The sequence below is a fragment of the Nannobrachium achirus genome (genome assembly GCF_963921795.1).
Source record: "Nannobrachium achirus genome assembly, chromosome: 20".
In the NCBI taxonomy this organism is placed as follows: domain Eukaryota; kingdom Metazoa; phylum Chordata; class Actinopteri; order Myctophiformes; family Myctophidae; genus Nannobrachium; species Nannobrachium achirus.
In genome coordinates, this window is record NC_137827.1 from 45,618,588 (window position 1) to 45,638,276 (window position 19,689).

The following is a 19,689-nucleotide window of genomic DNA, read 5'->3' on the forward strand; positions in this document are numbered from 1 at the left end:
AGACTGCTGTGTAAACCAAAATGCTGCTGTTCCAAGTAGCCTAGTTGCGTGTGTAGGTGTGTGCGTGCGTGCGTGCATGTGTGCGTGGTCTGTGTGGGACGCGGACATGGCTTTTCTTTGGTTGTTAGGTCGTATTCGGGTTGTTCTGGTCGTAAAATGGGGGCGTTTCGAGAATAATTAAGGGCGTGTTATTTAAATTTCAGCCTGCGCATTTATCAACGCTGGGATCAAATGTACGCCAGGTGTGTCTGTTTAGGAAGCATTGATAAATGCCGTGCACACGTTGCCCTACGCAAAATTTGGTGAAAAAAATAGACCATTTTTTACACTCCATTGATAAATGAGGGCCACTGTGTACCGGTTTGTGTGATTTTAGGGCAAAATCGGTAGGAGCAGTGTGAAAAAATGTGTCTTGCAAGAATGGGCCTCATGGTGGCGCCAGAAGAGGGACATGTGAGAAATGAGGGGTGGGGGTTGTGCTTTGGCATCCAAGGAGTGTGTGTGCAAAGTGTGGCATAGATAAAATGTTTTATTCTAATCCTTGCTCTGCCTAATTTGTGTTTTTTTCTGCCTTAGTATGACACTGTCTATGACTTTTTTTGTTCTAAACTATAACGAATAGGTTACTGTAATGTTCTAAATTTTATTCAGCAGAATTTCTACTGTTAAACAGCTTGTGAATATTATGTAGAGGTACTTATGTCCATCTCCTTTTTGATAAGAGCTTTTATTTTTTCTCAGATGTTTTCCCTTTTGCTTAATAGCGAATGGGTCACTATAATATTTGTTGAATCTATTTATAAATTGTTGACACAGTCAAACAGGTTGGGAATGTTTTCATTGGTACTCATGTACTTAATGAACCAGAGGATTTAGTAGTATTTTGTTATGTAATGGCTTACGGTAATAATTGTAGAATATATTATAAATTATTGGCACAGTAAAACAGGTCGGGAATATTTTTAGAGGTACTTAGGTACATCATGAACAAGGTGATATAGTTGTTTTATGGTAACAAATCTTCTTAATTTTTATCTGATTTTATACTTTTTGCTGTATAGCGAATGGTTTATGGTAATATTTGTAGAATTTATTATAAATTATTGGCACAGTAAAACAGGTCGGGAATATTTTTAGAGGTACTTAGGTACATCATGAACAAGCGGATATAATTGTTTTATGGTAGCAAATCTTCTTGATTTTTATCTGATTTCATACTTTTCGCTGTATAGCGGATGGATTATGGTAATATTTGTAGAATTTATTATAAATTATTGGCACAGTAAAACAGTTTGGGAATATTTTCAGAGGTATTTAAGTACATCATGAACAAGGTGATATAGTTGTTTTATGGTAACAAATCTTCTTAATTTTTATCTGATTTTATACTTTTTGCTCTAAAGCGGATGGATTATGGTAATATTTGTAGAATTTATTATAAATTATTGGCACAGTAAAACAGTTTGGGAATATTTTCAGAGGTACTTAGGTACATCATGAACAAGGTAATATAGTTGTTTTATGGTAACAAATCTTCTTAATTTTTATCTGATTTTATACTTTTTGCTCTATAGCGGATGGATTATGGTAATATTTGTAGAATTTATTATAAATTATTGGCACAGTAAAACAGGTCGGGAATATTTTTAGAGGTACTTAGGTACATCATGAACAAGGGGATATAGTTGTTTTATGGTAACAAATCTTCTTGATTTTTATCTGATTTTACACTTTTCGCTGGATAGCGGATGGATTATGGTAATATTTGTAGAATTTATTATAAATTATTGGCACAGTAAAACAGGTCGGGAATATTTTTAGAGGTACTTAGGTACATCATGAACAAGGGCATATAGTTGTTTTATGGTAACAAATCTTCTTGATTTTTATCTGATTTTATACTTTTTGCTCTATAGCGGATGGATTATGGTAATATTTGTAGAATTTATTATAAATTATTGGCAAGTAAAACAGGTCGGGAATATTTTTAGAGGTACTTAGGTACATCATGAACAAGGGGATATAGTTGTTTTATGGTAACAAATCTTGATTTTTATCTGATTTTATACTTTTTGCTCTATAGCGGATGGATTATGGTAATATTTGTAGAATTTATTATAAATTATTGGCACAGTAAAACAGGTCGGGAATATTTTTAGAGGTACTTAGGTACATCATGAACAAGGGGATATAGTTGTTTTATGGTAACAAATCTTCTTGATTTTTATCTGATTTTACACTTTTCGCTGGATAGCGGATGGATTATGGTAATATTTGTAGAATTTATTATAAATTATTGGCACAGTAAAACAGGTCGGGAATATTTTTAGAGGTACTTAGGTACATCATGAACAAGGGGATGTAGTTGTTTTATGGTAACAAATCTTCTTGATTTTTATCTGATTTTATACTTTTTGCTCTATAGCGGATGGATTATGGTAATATTTGTAGAATTTATTATAAATTATTGGCACAGTAAAACAGTTTGGGAATATTTTCAGAGGTATTTAGGGACATCATGAACAAGGTGATATAGTTGTTTTATGGTAACAAATCTTCTTAATTTTTATCTGATTTTATACTTTTTGCTCTATAGCGGATGGATTATGGTAATATTTTTAGAATTTATTATAAATTATTGTCACAGTAAAACAGTTTGGGAATATTTTTAGAGGTACTTAGGTACATCATGAACAAGGTGATATAGTTGTTTTATGGTAACAAATCTTCTTAATTTTTATCTGATTTTATACTTTTTGCTCTATAGCGGATGGATTATGGTAATATTTGTAGAATTTATTATAAATTATTGGCACAGTAAAACAGGTCGGGAATATTTTTAGAGGTACTTAGATACATCATGAACAAGGGGATATAGTTGTTTTATGGTAACAAATCTTCTTGATTTTTATCTGATTTTATACTTTTTGCTCTATAGCGGATGGATTATGGTAATATTTGTAGAATTTATTATAAATTATTGGCACAGTAAAACAGGTCGGGAATATTTTTAGAGGTACTTAGATACATCATGAACAAGGGGATATAGTTGTTTTATGGTAACAAATCTTCTTAATTTTTATCTGATTTTATACTTTTTGCTCTATAGCGGATGGATTATGGTAATATTTGTAGAATTTATTATAAATTATTGGCACAGTAAAACAGGTCGGTAATATTTTCAGAGGTACTTAGGTACACCATGAACAAGGTGATATAGTTGTTTTATGGTAACAAATCTTCGTAATTTTTATCTGATTTTATACTTTTTGCTGTATAGCAAATGGTTTATGGTAATATTTGTAGAATTTATTAGAAATGATTGGTACAGTAAAAGATGTTGGGAATATTTTCAGAGGTACTTATTTACAACATGAACAAGGGGATATAGTTAATTTTTTACTTTATTTAGAGTTACAGAATCCAAGCTTGGTTATCTGCTACCACATGCTGTTTTGTTGGGGGCCCCGGGGGGCGCTGCGGGGCCCTGGTGCTCGGAGGGCAGCCCGGGACCCCCGGGGACCCCCTCTGAGAAGCAGAGGTCTGGGGACCCCTCCTCGGGCGAGTTACGGCCCGCGGAGTGGAGCGACGCCTCGTAGATCGGCTACTTTTGGGTATTTTTTCGGCGGCGGCGCGGGGGTCTGCGGGGGTCCCCGGGGTGGGCGAGCCGGCAGGGACCCCCCCAGAACCGGCCCCGTCTCTACCGGGGGCTGGGGAGACGAGTTATGGCCTTTTAGGTGGGCTGCAGCGGCGGCGTTCCTTCGCCAGGGGGCGCTCTATGCACGGCCGGCTCCGGGGCCCCGAGGCGGACGTGTGGGTACCGGTCCCGTCTCTCCCAGTCGCTCCTAGCCCGAGTCATGGACGTTTTTTTGCGCTGTAGTGCCAGGGGCCGCCACCAGGCGGCGCTGTCAATTTTTCTGGGTTCCCTGGGACCCCTGGAGGGGGTCCACAAGGTCAAAGTCCAGAATTTCTCAAAAAGAAATGTGTCCGATCGTAGTTAACATTGGAGGTCCAAAAATCGGAGCGGCGCGAGGGGGTCCGCGGGGGTCCCCGGAGCTCCAGGGGGTCCCCGGTTGGTCCCTCGTCCAAGGCCCCTCGGTCGGATGCGAGAAGGAGCGGCGTCGGCCCCTCGCCGCCCGGTTCTCAGTCTCTATATCCCCAGGGGCGCCGTTATATCGCCAGGGGTCCCTGGAGGTGGTCCCCGGGTGGGGGGTCCGCCACTCTGGAGTCCGAGGCGGAGGCCCCTCGGTCGGATGCGAGTGGAGCGGCGAAGGCCCCACAAAACCCAGACATCGGCCCCACAAAACCCAGACATTGTGATTCCAAGTCCCACTCAAGATGTAAACTTATCCATTAATAAAATAAATACAATATCATTTATATTTTCATTTCATTTTTTTTTCTGAAATGGAGGGGGGGGGGGGGTCTAATTTAAAGCATCTGTTAATTGAATAGTATGTATTTCCATATTTTATATTGGTCTAGAAAGTCTAGAATGTATAATTTACCAGCTCGCCTTGAACGCACCATCAACTGGTCAAACCGTAAACAGCCGTGTAGAAGCGCAACATATTTTGAAGTGAGGATAGCGCGACCAGCTTTTCCTGAAGTGCAGATGGCGTGACTGCGGTAACATGGAGACGTTTTAATTTTCAAAATCGCTTCATAATGGACTCAAATGTGAATGTGATCAAAACTGTGGTCTTTTCTTGCTTCCTTTCTAGCCGCGCATCGCATCGCCGCACCGCACCGCACCGCACTGTGTAGCATCCGAGCGCCATCGTCGTATGACAGAGCGTTATATTTTTTGTTTTGTTTTGGCTGCAGGCGCTCTTCTTAACATAGGCCTGCCACCCGATCTACTATGAATCCCTGCATTCCATGGGGAGAAACTGCTCAAAAAAAACCTCATTCCCTGGAGTGGAACTGTGCAGTTTTTGCAGCTCCGCTCTCCCAGACTACAGGAATTACTCTATTTGGCCCAGGGAATGGCAACACTTTTCTATTGGCTGTTCTCAGGGGCACCCCGCCCACCTCATTCAGACCCAGATTGCAGCGCTCACCCAGACTACAGAAATTACTCTATTTGGCCCAGGGAATGGCAACGCTGTTCTATTGGCTGTTCTCAGGGGCAGCCCGCCCACCTCGTTCAGACCCAGATTGCAGCTCTCACCTAGACTACAGGAATTACTCTATTTGGCCCAGGGATTGGCAACGCTTTTCTATTGGCTGTCCTCGGGGGCACCCCGCCCACCTCGTTCAGACCCAGATTACAGTCCGATTATGAAGCATTCTATGGTCACACATACTGTATATGCAATGAATAATGCTTGCACTATAATTACTATAACTGGAGACCCCCCGAAATAATCATGGAATTTAAGAATTAAGGCATTACATTGAGTTTCACTCAGTGGAACCAAGTTAAACTATAGGCTACATGTTGTGAAAACAGCAGATCTACAAGCTTACAATGGCATTGGTGCCATTTTTGAAACACCATTTTATTATTCTGCTCCAGGATTCTGGCTACCCCCCCCTAAATCACATGTGCCGAGTCCGAATATGCAGGTTTTATTTCGATGCACCAACAGGAAGTGCCTCAAACCGGCCACTTCCTGGTGTGTTTTGGGTGTTACGAGTTGGTAGGTGCTCCGATATTTTTTTTTCTCAAGTCTGCATGTAATTTTAAGCCTCAGGTCGACATTCAGTAACCCTAATATCCTATCCTGATTTATTAGTAATTCAAGGGAGGCTAACCCTAGTTTAACCCTAGGAATGTCGCACAGAAATAAAACACACCTCCACTTGTTCGTCTCGGTGAGCTATACAACATACTAAAAGATCGACCCTTGACACATGATGGTTTTCGACTTATAACGCAAAATAGCTAACCCTAGGGTTAGCTATTTCGCGTTATAAGTCAAATACGATGCAACATCAGACCTTGGTTCCGAGATATGTTGTAGCCAGAATCCTGGAGCAGAATAATAAAATGGTGTCTCAAAAATGGCACCAATGCCATTGTAAGCTTGTAGATCTGCTGTTTTCACAACATGTAGCCTATAGTTTAACTTGGTTCCACTGAGTGAAACTCAATGTAATGCCTTAATTCTTAAATTCCATGATTATTTCGGGGGGTCTCCAGTTATAGTAATTATAGTGCAAGCATTATTCATTGCATATACAGTATGTGTGACCATAGAATGCTTCATAATAGGACTGTAATCTGGGTCTGAACGAGGTGGGCGGGGTGCCCCTGAGGACAGCCAATGGAAAAGCGTTGCCAATCCCTGGGCCAAATAGAGTAATTCCTGTAGTCTGGGTGAGCGCTGCAATCTGGGTCTGAACGAGGTGGGCGGGGTGCCCCTGAGAACAGCCAATAGAAAAGTGTTGCCATTCCCTGGGCCAAATAGAGTAAATAGTGCGACGATTCGTAAGGATCAAAGCTAGTTCAGGGGGCGGTCCCAAGGGAGCGCGCGCGCGGAGGGGGGTGGGTCACTAGGTCCTGCCCCCCCCCTTACCCATAGTTCTTAGGGAAGTCAGATGGTGGGACTCAGTCTTGTTGCATAGCACTGCTGCTGCTACCACGCTGCAGTACACACACAAGTGCCACACTTGTTGCTTGCAGGTAGCTGTGCTGTTGCCCACCGCTTGGAGAGGGTGCCTAACTGGGCTGAGTATTTCTGGCTGTTTCTGCTATTTTACTATCGCTCAATTCATATTCTTAGCTGCCAAACTAAGAAGCTGTGTTATTGGCCAGGTTGTATGGGAAGTTTGAGATTGTTGTTCTGGTAATCGCTGAATTCTAAACTGCTGTTTCAAGGTTCAGATTGCTTGCTATCGTTGCTGGTGCCTAGCTGATTTCTGTACTTTCAGTTGTTTGTTGCTAAAGCTATTTCAAAGGTGCTACAGGCTTGCTAAAGTTGCTAAAGGTAAACTCAGTATCATAGAAGTTGGCTGTGGCTACGGGCTAAATGCTAACTTATTTCGTGCCCTGGTGGGCCTATACTGGGCTACCATGAGTTAAAGTAATTTCAGCTGTTGGGTTTGTCGATATGTCAGTGCTTTGCAACGGCGCGGGCCGTATCAGCTAGCGCGGAACAACAGGTTTAATGTACAGTCAGCTAGGAGCTAGGTGGCTATTGCTAGCCGGCTATTTCGGTAAGGATGCTGTTAGCTGGTAAATAAATGGTTTCTGTCGCTTCTTGGACCACAGTAGGGCTGCTGCCAGTTACCGTGGCGTAGAAGCCCTCGCGGGATGAATTATTAAATACAGTAATCGCCTCTTTGAGAAGCCTATAAAGGATGTCTGTCTGCGTGGGCTCCTGAGAGGAGGAAACCCGCAAGCTCATAGGTGCCACAGTTTACGTGCAACAATGTTTTGCTTCCGCTAACGCAAGTCGTGCCTGTCTGTCCTGACGTCACCAGTTGAACTCGCTAGTGCATGCAGGGAATCGTAGTCTTCTCTATATGCTCGGTAGCTCCAGCTAAATATTCTCTTCTGCTACGGTAGGAGCCATCGTTCATTCCAGCCACGAGCTGTCTGTTGATGGTCGGCTAGCTTGCAACTCAGAACTCATGTAGCTAAAGAGGTTTGCTAACGTTCCGTAATGACTCTTCAAGCTGCCTATTCCATGGGGGTTGCGTGTGTCCGTGGTCAGCAGCTACCTAGCATACAGGCTAGCAGAGGGTAACGTCACGAAGCGAAGGGCACATGGGTAATGTGGCTCTCTCTAGCATTTAACCTCCAGGTCATCTGGTCCGTTACGATTCTTTTTCGTTATTATATTATTTTGTGTGCACGCGCAGTTCATAGGGCAGGGATGCGCATGTATTATCAATGTCTATGCTTCGCTTGTGCGCACTGTACAAGCTTAGCATACAGGCTTCGTTTGCTGTTCATGAGGATCTTGCCTGGTCTCGGTTAATGCTAGCTTTGCCCAAGCTGCGGCTGCCTGCTGGCATAGCAGCTGATGATGGTTGCCGATGCTACTCTGGTGAAAACGCTAACATCTGTTTATGTTTGCAGCTCGGGCCAGAAACTGCCGCGTGTCTGTTGGCATCAGGGCGGCGTCGAGTGTGGCAGCGTTGAAGTCATTGGATACTATCCTCTATCGAGCTGCCGTATTGGTTCAATCTAAGGTTATAGTTCTGGGTCTCTGCGTATCGCACTGTATGTCCTTGCGGTGTTTCCGTAGCTGCGGCACTCGAGCTAATAATTACAGCTAAGGCTACTGCTAGTGAAAAATGACGAGTTGTTTATCTTTACAATCACATTAAAGCGGCCACAGGACTGTTGCATCATGTTCACCATTGCAGCTCCAGGATAAAGGCTGCTAACGCCATGCTTTCTTTTCAGCTCAGGCTAAAGTGCTACATGTCTGTTGCTGCAGCTCACGCCAAAGCGAATACTTGTTGGTTGCTAACATTCTGTTTGTTATTTCAGCGCCAAGCCGGAGTGGCTGCAGGCCCACTGCTACGTCATCAGGTTATCATGGCAGCTTTATGCTAAAGCGGCTACATGTTCCACTAATCGTGTTTTACTTTTTAGCTTCTTGCTGCGGCTGCTACATGTCTAAATGCTAACATAATTTCTATCCTTTCAGCTCATGCTGGAGCTGCTGCATAGCTGCTACTACAGCAGGTCGCCATAGCAGCATGGCGCTGCAGCTGCTGAGGTTTTCTGCTAACAGATTTATCATTACAGCTCCAGGCCGGAGCTGCGGCATGCCCCCGCCACGGCATCAGAATAGCATGGCTAAAGCTGCTACATGTTCCACTAAATCGCGTTTTTCTTTATAGCTTCGGGCCACGGCTGCTACATGTTGCTGCTAACATCAGGTTTGTCCTTTCAGCTTCTTGCCGGAGCCGCTGCATAGCGGCTGCTACAGCATGCCATCATTGCAGCGTCGCGCTGCAGCGGCTGAGTGTTTTCTGCTAACATGTTTATCTTTATAGTTTCGTCCACTACTGCATAATTCCATGAGACCAGTCAGGAGTCGGTTAGCACTGGAGAGGGCATTGCTACTACAGCTTCCGCTACTTCTGCCGCTACCATGAGCTGCCAGCCTGCCCGCCCGCATGCCTGCCCGCCTGCCCGCCCTCCCGCCCGCATGCCTGCCCGCCTGCACGCGCCATATTCAGCAGACGGAAGTGGCCCGCCGCCGCCCGCCTGCCTTCCCACCTGCCTGTCGGCCCTCCCGTCCGGCTGCCCGCCCGCCCGCTACAGCATCAGTTAATGCTATTACTGCTGCTACCATGAGCATGATCCAGCGCTGCGTCGTGCTGGAAGCCTGTGGTGCCGGCCCATCTTCCGGAGGCGCTGTCAGGCTGCGACGGTCGTCGCCACCGCCAGGTCGCAAGGGAACATGGGAAGCTGCAGTTCCAGCACCAGCGGTGGGAACTCCATTCCTCTCGCCAGCTGCAGCTTTCCCAGATGCCCTGAGGAGCCACACTCTAGCAGGTAAATAGCAACGCATTTGCTTGTTCGATTCTGTGAGCGTTCAGCCGCTCTCTAAGCTTGCTAATAATAGGCATCCATAGTTGAATAGCAGCGACTTACTTGTACTGAATGTTGGGATTTAGCCGCTCTCTAGGCTTGCATAGCTTGCCTTTAAAGGTCAAGACGGGTATCTCGTGGAGATTCTCATATGTGCAGCAGCAGACTCTGCAGCAGAGCGCTCCGTGGGCTGCGAAAATCTTCTCTGTGATCCTAAAAGTCAGCGACCTTAGGCGTGGTTTCATTGTTATGGTCAGCTAAAGCTAAGATGGTTATTTCTGCGGCAAGCACATGCGGTCACCAAGGCCAGGCTTAAGATGCGACTAGCACATGGCCTCTGAAGATTGCAGCTCGCAGTTTAAGCAGGGAAGGTACACCAGTGTCAGTCGCAGAACTAACTCTCCTTTCTGTCCTTTCATGTCCATGCTGAACACCGGGCTGTCTGCCCGACGTCCTCGTCTCACGACCCCCGGAGAGAGCTGCCAGATTTGCGGCCCGCCCCTCTTCACTCTGCATTCTCTCCGGATCGGAGCAGCCACACCACCAGCACTTCTGGTGCCCTCAGCTAACTCAAGATCCTGCACGCCAAGCTATCAAGCACACACAACACAGGACTGACCGAAGCGTAATGGTTCCAAGCTGGAGTTGGACGCGTTTCAGTTAACGCTTCTGCTGCTGATGCTAATAGTGCTGCAGGCACTATTAGCAGGGTTGTTCCATAGGGTTCATTTTGCTGCTTCTGCTGCGTTACTCGGGGCACCCGCCCCTGATAGGTTGCGTGTTTTATTTGCTGCTTCTGTTGCGTTACTCGGGGCACGCGCCCCTGATAGGTTGCGGGCCACGATAAATATTACGCTTTAATATTTCAATCTTGCAAAAGCTAGGTGGTTGCTGGGGTGTTAGTTAGGTAGGATGTGAAGCTGTATGGCGCTGTAGTTATATGAATTAAAGGTTTCATCGCTGCTTCTGGTTCTGCTGTCTATATATATATACGTCCATGTTGCTGCTCCTGCTTTTCTCTAGGGTGTTTTAGTATGGCTTCAGTCAGATTGCAGTATATCGTTATAGTCAGCAGTACCACCTTCCTCACCGTTGGTTCGGTCTGCCAGCTGCTAACATTCTTAATTATTAAATTGCTTTAGCAGTACTTATAGCGTTTTTGGCAAGCTGCCAATATCATTGCTTAGTATTTTGCCTTAGTAATATTCGCTCTGCCAGATGCTAATATGCTTAATTATTATATTTTTGCGTTAGCAGGAAAGGCAGTTCATAGTTTGCCCCGCAGTAATGATAACTTAATCGCTAGAGTCACAGCAGAGCTGCCTTCCTCGCAGTTGGCTAGCACTGGCATGGGATTCTGAGATTTTGGCGTGCTTTGGGGGTTTGTAGTTTTGGGGGGTATCGGGCCAGGGCTCGCTGTAACTAAATTATGCCCTCGATGCTCATGGTAACATGAGGATCGTGGGTTCAGCGAGCCATGGCCCGAGGCAGAACCCCATGCCAAACCATGCTAACTTAGGCTATAGATTCTATGCTGTCTTATAGTAGAGCTAAGGTAGGCTGCCAATACTATGCGCTTAGATATAGGCTTAGATTCTATGCTGTCTCTATAGTAGGGTGCTCAATATGCCATGCTGTGTGATGCTTGCTTTCTGCCTTCATTCTGGTCAATAAAGTATATCTTAACCCAAGTGATCGTCTCCTGAAATAGTGCGACGATTCGTAAGGATCAAAGCTAGTTCAGGGGGCGGTCCCAAGGGAGCGCGCGCGCGGAGGGGGGTGGGTCACTAGGTCCTGCCCCCCCCCTTACCCATAGTTCTTAGGGAAGTCAGATGGTGGGACTCAGTCTTGTTGCATAGCACTGCCCCGCCACCACCCCAGCGCCACCTTCAGGTTCTGCCTTTGATCCCCCTCGGGGGGTATCGGGCCAGGGCTCGCTGTAACTAAATTATGCCCTCGATGCTCATGGTAACATGAGGATCGTGGGTTCAGCGAGCCATGGCCCGAGGCAGAACCCCATGCCAAACCATGCTAACTTAGGCTATAGATTCTATGCTGTCTTATAGTAGAGCTAAGGTAGGCTGCCAATACTATGCGCTTAGATATAGGCTTAGATTCTATGCTGTCTCTATAGTAGGGTGCTCAATATGCCATGCTGTGTGATGCTTGCTTTCTGCCTTCATTCTGGTCAATAAAGTATATCTTAACCCAAGTGATCGTCTCCTGAATTCCTGTAGTCTGGGTGAGCGGAGCTGCAAAAACTGCACAGTTCCATTCCAGGGAATGAGTTTTTTTTTTTGCAGTTTCTCCCCATGGAATGCAGGGATTCATAGTAGATCGGGTGGGCCTGCCCACATTCTCCTAGAAGTGAATAAAAAAGTAACGCTAATGATATTAGGCTCAAGAGAATAGCCCAATAGCATATTCAAGTTTGTTTACATCGATTTCCAAGATGGAGGACATTTAAACCATGAATTAATCACAGTTTATGGTTTTAATCACAGGTTAAAGGAGTAGTTCACCCCCAAAATTTTTTTTTCCTATTGATTACTCATGCCATGGAGAGTAGAGTTCAATAATATTTTTAGTTTTTTGTCACATTCCTAAGACATAAATGTGATAACAATAAATTTACCCCCATTCATTTCGGATGGTGACCCGTTTCGAAACGGGTCACCATCCGGAATCAATGGGGGTAAATTTACTCAAATCAAATTTTTGTCTTAGGAATGTGACAAAAACCAAAAAATATTATTGAACTCTACTCTCCATGGCATGAGTAATCAATAGAAAAAAAAGTCATTTTGGGGGTGAACTACTCCTTTAAGGGGTTTAATCACAGATTTGTTAAGAAATGCTTAAATTTAACTCATACCTCGCGATCCCCGTAGAGACCGTAGATTTCCCGCTGTACCGCGCTGCCATGCCCGTAGAGCCCGTAACGTTTAATTAGCTTTAATCATTATGAAAGGATTAAAAGTATTAGCGCAGATTTTCGCTGATTCTGGCTCTTTAGGCCCGCCCCCCTAACTGTATCCGGTCATTTCCGGTCTGGACCGGATCCAGCTTTCCGTATCCAGTCTGAGCCTGGGCCATAGTCCCGCTTCCATTGGTTTACTGTGTAACAGAGGAGAAAGCTACTCGGCGATGGAACACTCGTTTTTCAATCGGATTTTTGCGTTTGGAAACTTTGATCCAGTCTCTACACGCCTGGATTATGATCCCCGCACATATCGTGCGTTTTGTGCGCGAACGTGTCCACGTGTTACCATAGCGCACAGTTGGCTTTTTTCAATGCTTTTTCATGTAAACACTGGCTGATAAGCAGAGATACAGCGTGGCAACGGATATGTCTTTTTCAATGGGGTTTTTTGTATTCGAAAGCTTGTCACCGAGTCTACACGTCTACTAGATGAGTCGCGCACAGATTGTGCACGATGCGTGCGCGTGCCCACGCTAAAAGGTAAGGACAATTTGGCAGCTGCTTACTACAGCTATGTTTAAAATGGCAGAGAAAAAGTTAAGTGGTGCAACGCACCTAGATTTAAAATAAAACCTAGATCAACAAACCCTTGATTAACCCTAAACTAAGATTTATTTAATCCCTCTTGGTGCAAGCCACCCAGAGAGTGTACTTTTGTACAATCAGAGTTAAATTAACATTGGTTTTACAATATAAATTGGGGTCTCAGAGATATACAGATCCTTCTCATAAAATTACAATATTGTGTTAAAGTTCATTTTCTTCTGTAATATAATTGTTTTTTCTAAACTTTCATATATTTTAGATGTATTGTGCATGCAGTGAAATATTCAAAAGCTTTTTTTGTAAAAAATGAAAATCAAAAATCCATATCTCAACATATTAGAATATTCCACACGACCACTCAAAAGAAGTTTTATAATACAGAAATGTCAAACTTCTGAAAGGTTATGTTAATTTATGCACTCAGTACTTAAGTTGATATGGAATACTTTTGAACAAATGTCTTCATCGATGGGGCGTGGCATGAAGGTGGTCAGCCTGTGGTACTGCTGAGGTGTTATAGAAGCCCAGGTTTGCTTTGATAGAGGCCTTAAACTCATCTGTGTGGTTGAGTCTGGTGCCTCTCATCTTCCTCTTGACAACACAACACAGATTCTCTGTGGGGTTCAGGTCAGGCCAGTTTGCTGGTCAGTTAAGCCCAGTAATAACATGGTCAGTACACCAGTTACTAGTAGTTTTGGCTCTGTGGGCAGGTGCCAAGTAATTCTGGCTAAAGGAAATCATGATCTCCATAAAGCTTGTCAACCCACGGAAGCACAAAGTGCTCCAAAACCTTCGGATAGATGGCCATGTTGACCCTGAACTTGATAAAACACAGTGCAGGCAAAACCAGCATTGCATTGTATTGCTGGTGTTGGTCCACTGTGTTTTCTCAAGTTCAGAGTCAACACAGCCATCTACCCGGGGATTTTAGAGCACTTTGTGCTTCCCTGGGTTGACAAGCTTTATGTAAAAGATGATTTCCTTTAGCCAGAAGCACCTGTCCACAGAGCCAAAACTACTAGTAACTGGTGTACTGTCTGACCATGGTATTACTGGGCTTAACTGACCAGCAAACTGGCCTGACCTGAACCTCACAGAGAATCTGTGTTGTGTTGTCAAGAGGAAGATGAGAGACACCAGACTCAACCACACAGATGAGTTTAAGGCCTCTATCAAAGCAAACCTGGGCTTCTATAACACCTCAGCAGTAGCCGCAAATTGCAACACTAGATTTTATTTTAATCGGATGAATCTAGGGTTGCAATACCTCCCATAGGCAGCCAATGCATCAAAACAGTTTTTTTCTATCTGATTGTATTAAACGACTTCAAACTCACCAATATTGTGGCTTTATGGAAAGCTTGGAATTTACTCTTTCTATCTGCAAAGTGTTTGTTTCAGAAAAATCCACAGTAGACATGTTATGAGTTACTTTCTATCCAAGAGATTTGGTTCAGGTGATACTTTTTTCTAAGTCCTGGAGTTTTGAAAATCCCTCAACGGTCCTGTGACCACCTGGTTCTAAATGTCAAATTATGCAGGAGGCAGCGGGACATGGCGTTATAGAAGACAAGCGCTTCCGAAGTTCAACACTTAGAAAATAAACCATGTCTGCTCGGATTTCTTGACAGAAAATAAATCATAACAATTATACGGTGGATTCTTCTGAAACAAACACTTTGCAGATAGCAAGAGTAAATTCCAAGCTTTCCATAGAGCCGCAATATTGGTGAGTTTGACGTCGTTTAATACAATCAGATAGCAAAATAACGTTTTGATGCATTGGCTGCCTATGGGAGGTATTGCAACCCTAGATTCATCCGATTAAAATAAAATCTAGTGTTGCAATTTGCGGCTACCTCAGCAGTACCACAGGCTGATCACCTTCATGCCACGTCCCATCGATGAAGACATTTGTTCAAAAGTATTCCATATCAAGTACTGAGTGCATAAATTAACATAACCTTTCAGAAGTTTGACATTTCTGTATTATAAAAACTTCTTTTGAGTGGTCGTGTGGAATATTCTAATATTTTGAGATATGGATTTTTGATTTTCATGAGCTGTATGCCATAAAAATACACATTTTAACAAAAAAAGCTTTTGAATATTTCACTGCATGCACAATACATCTAAACTATATGAAAGTTTAGAAAAAACAATTATATTACAGAAGAAAATTAACTTTAACACAATATTCTAATTTTATGAGAAGGATCTGTAAATACCAATAAACTGGGGATCCTTGACACTAAAATGTTTGGGAATCTCTGCTAGAGCCGTACAAATCTTCTCTTATGGGGGTCCTTGGCATCTCTATTCAAATGGAGGTCCGCAGGCTAATAAGTGTTAATTTGGGGGGCCTCGACATGAAAAGGTTTGCCACTGGCATAGAGCAGTGGTTCTCAAAGTGGATTCCAGGCTCTGTGGGTTCCATTAGGCCAGGGGTCTAAATTGACCCATACAAGTCTGTAACTCTTGACAGTGTACAAATGGAACCAAATGAACCCCGGGTTCATTTGTACACTGTCAGAATTAAGGGGGGAGGGAGACCTTGAAATGTTAAAGTTTGAGAAAATGGTGATATACAAATAACTTGTGCCCCCTGCTGCACATGCATGCCAGCTGTCGTTTGCCTATGTATTTAATAAGTATTTAATATAAGTATTAAAGCCCCCCTCACCTCTTCGGCTCTTCCACTTCAATGTCCTCATACTGGATGTCCTCGAAGGGGTATCCAGGTGGGGTCTCCAGCATCGCGGCAGCAAAACAAAGCGATCTGGTGGGGGCTGGGGGTGGAGAAAAACTCCCTTCCAAGTTATTTCGTTTTTATTTATAAGAACAACGATGTTGTTGGTTTCTTTTTTGATCGGGGGGAATCCTATCGCTACATGGACTCAAGCTGCTATTAGCTATCTTCTCGATCCATTTGCTTGTTGTTGTGATCAATTCAGACAGTGTCGGTTTGTAGTTTGCCTGCCAGGTCCGTGAAGTGAGCAGAAAGAATGTTTCCGGTCTGGGAGCAGGCAGAAATAAGCCAGGCTACAGCCTTCAAAATAAAAGTACAGTAAATAATGTATATTTAAAAGACACAAATGTATTTAAAAGATGAGTATATGATGTATGTCTCTATACTAGTGTACTTTTCTAATTGTCCCAACACATTTCCAGGCCTTTTACCGAGGGACAATTGAGAGCCTGCTGACGTGCAGCTTCACCAGCTGGTATGGGAGCTGCACCGACCGGGACCACAAGGCTCTCAGGAGGGTGGTGCGCACAGCCCAGCGCATCACTGGCTGTCAGTTACCCAGCTTAGTAGCACTAGTAGACTAAGGAACAGTTTCCTACCCCATGCTGTTAGACTACTAAATACATCTATGCAGTGAACTCTTTCTGTGGCGTTACAGCCTTGTATCCTGACTCTGGTTCTTTTAAACTGTTTTTAACTTTTAAATGAGTGTTATTGTTTTTTAGGCTATTATGTAATTTTATTTTTATTCTGTGTATTATGGAGCACCCCCAACCTAAGTTTTTCACAGTGCATGTACTTGTACATCTTTGTGACAATAAACTTCTTGAATCTTGAATCTTGAAAAGGTTCTTTCAGATTGAAATTCGTGGAATGCAAGCTATTAAAGGCCACTTTACACAATGCCATTCCAATTCAATTCGTTCTACTGTACTATCAATTGGCTGTTCATACACAATTTTCCAGGTTCTTTCAGATTGAAATTTGTGGAAGGCAAGCTAAAGGCCACTTAACACAATTCCATCCAATTCAATTCAACTCCTACCAATTGGCTGTACACAACACCTGGCCTATTTACTATGAATAACCTTGGGGTGGGGGGTCACCATAAAACTGCAATCTAAAACTTTTGCAAGTAAAAGTTCCAGAATTCAAAATATGCTTGTGTAAAAGTATAAAGTATTGGTATTAAAATGTACTACTGCAGATCAATAGTACAGATAGAATCCCAAAGTGCAGAATGTCCCATTTCAAGTTTTCAAATGTATAAACAAATTTGACTCTGGACAGCAGACGGCTCTTTGTGTCGTCACTTTGGAGACATGCACACGTGCGGGGAGGTGTCCCCTCAATTTCTGTTGGCTTTCCAGTGCAGCCACTCGTTCAAAAAAGTGACATTTTCGGACATTTTCAGACTCTAGTTGGCGCTGGAGAGTAGACAGCTCTTTGTGTCGCCACTTTGGAGACATGCACGCGTGCGGGGAAACCTCCTCTATCACACCACACTCTCCGCTAAGCGGTGGAGGCGTCCTATCAATTTCTGTTGGCTTTCCAGTGCAGCCACCCGCTCAAAAAAGTGACATTTTCAGACATTTTCAGACTCTAGTTGGCGCTGGAGAGTAGACGGCTCTTTGTGTCGCCACTTTGGAGACATGCACGCGTGCGGGGAAACCTCCTATCACACCAAACTCTCCGCTAAGCGGGGGAGGCGTCCCCTCAATTTCTGTTGGCTTTCCAGTGCAGCCACCCGCTCAAAAAAGTGACATTTCGGAAATTTTCAGACTCTAGTTGGCGCTGGAGAGTAGACGGCTCTTTGTGTCGCCACTTTGGAGACATGCACGCGTGCGGGGAAACCTCCTATCACACCACACTCTCCGCTAAGCGGGGGAGGCGTCCCCTCAATTTCTGTTGGCTTTCCAGTGCAGCCACCCGCTCAAAAAAGTGACATTTTCAGACTCTAGTTGGCGCTGGAGAGCAGACGGCTCTTTGTGTCGCCACTTTGGACACATGCACACGTGCGGGGAGACCTCCTTTTCCACACCACACTCTCCGCTAAGCAGGAGAGGTGTAAAATACATTTCTGTTGGCTTTCCAGTGCAGCCATACGCAAAAAGTGACGTTTTTACTTGGCAAAAATCTGTGAGTAGGGATAATAAGTGGAAATGAGAATGAGAATGAGATGAGTATTTATTGATGGAAAAAAAATGTTTCATGTGTTTGTCTTATCTTGGAATACTCCTTTGGAGTTTGGGATTCAGGTAACTTAACAAAGGTGTAAGTGTGCATGAGAGGGATATTAGATATTTTCTGGGAGTTTACAAATTTGCTCCTATATCTGCTTTAATGGTGACATGGGATGGATACTGTGTGAAGTTAGGTGGAAGATTAATATGATAAACCTGTGGAACAGAATGCTTGACCTGCCAGATTAGTAGGATTTTAAGGTGGGATATTTTAATAGGAGGGTCACTCCTATTAAAATGAATGTGAAGAATGTGTTGCACTTCATGCTGGCTGGGTGAGGTGCATTATGGATGCATCATCATCAGGGGACTGGACGGCTGTAGCTCAGCAGTAGAATTGAAGATTAGAGTTAAACTGACTCACCATAGCATTTACTCAATGAGTAAAAGCTGGGAACGAGGCGATCTTCAGATTAACAGCTAGCTTGCTGGTTAATTCACTATGTTGTTTACAGCAGTGGTTCTCAACGACCCACGGATCATTGGCCAATCATTGGCCAATCATTGGCCAATGATCCGTGGGTCGGAGCAGTGGCGTAACTAGCGCGATGCAGCCAACGCATGCGCATTGGGGCCCATGGCGTTCAGGGGCACACGCAGGTCGGAGGAGAAAAAAATAATATCTAATAACAATGTACAGACGGAGCCTGGCCCCGACACCGCTGTTCCTTCCAGTGTGACACTGTCTGCTGCTTATATTTCCTGTAGTAGGCTGCTACCATTTCAAAATAAAACATGTGTTGAATGATCACATTACAATATCCAATACAATGACTCTTGTTTTGAAATGCCCGCTGGTATGACAGGAAGCAGCTTCCTGTAAGCTCTATAGGGCACCTTAGTGCTGCTGACGGAACACAGGCTGAGGAGACGTTCTGACTTCTGAGTAAAAACAACACGTCAGGCATTATGGAATATGGAATATAAAGTTTCAACAAGACTTTGAGGCAACAGTTAATATTTGCCATGCTCTCTGAAACCAAGACACTGTGGAATATGGAACAAAACGTGCCCAACTGCTCTTGTTGTTGTCATCCTCCTTACTTTAGCAGGTGAGTTAAGTAATTAATATAAATAATGCTGGTTTTGCAGTGATGCATCGCTGTCAGTTAAACTGTGCTGTCATTAATGTAGGCCTAGTTTCTGTGCTGTCATTAATGTAGGCCTAGTTTTCTTAATGGATGATATTTATAATGCTGTTTTGGAAAAACGGCGTGGTGATGTTTGTTGTGTGTAGAGTAGACTAATGTCAAGAGTAGTTGTGTTGGAGAGTGTCTCAATTTCAAAGCTGGGGAAGAGGAGTTCATGAGTTCTTCCAGAGAGAAATGGAGACAGTGAGACACTAAACTTGGTTGGGCTACATTTTGTCATGAAAACCTTAGTTGGGGAGCGTGTAGATGTCTTCTTTTGTAATCCCGCATTTGCGCAAATTAATTGGCCGTGCGGGGGGGGGGGGGGGGGGGGGGGGGGTGTTGTTGTTGTTGTTGTTGTTGAGGGGCACTTGGTGAAAATCTCGCATCGGGGCACACCGGGGGCTAGTTTCGCCACTGGGTCGGAGGTTCAAATCCCAGCTCCTCCTGTCAACATGTCGAAGTGTCCTTGGGCAAGACACTGAACCCCACATTGCCTCCAATGAGTTGGTTGGTGCAAGCTTGCCACCATTGGT

General features: G+C 44.0%; 1 gene segment (V, D, J or C); it reads left to right on the forward strand.

Moving 5' to 3' along the window:
• The first annotated feature begins 18,890 nt into the window (after nt 1-18,890).
• The window catches only part of LOC308305381 (immunoglobulin kappa constant-like), a 37,195-nt gene continuing 36,396 nt past the window's right edge, over nt 18,891-19,689 (forward strand). The window contains exon 1 of the C gene segment in view: nt 18,891-19,075.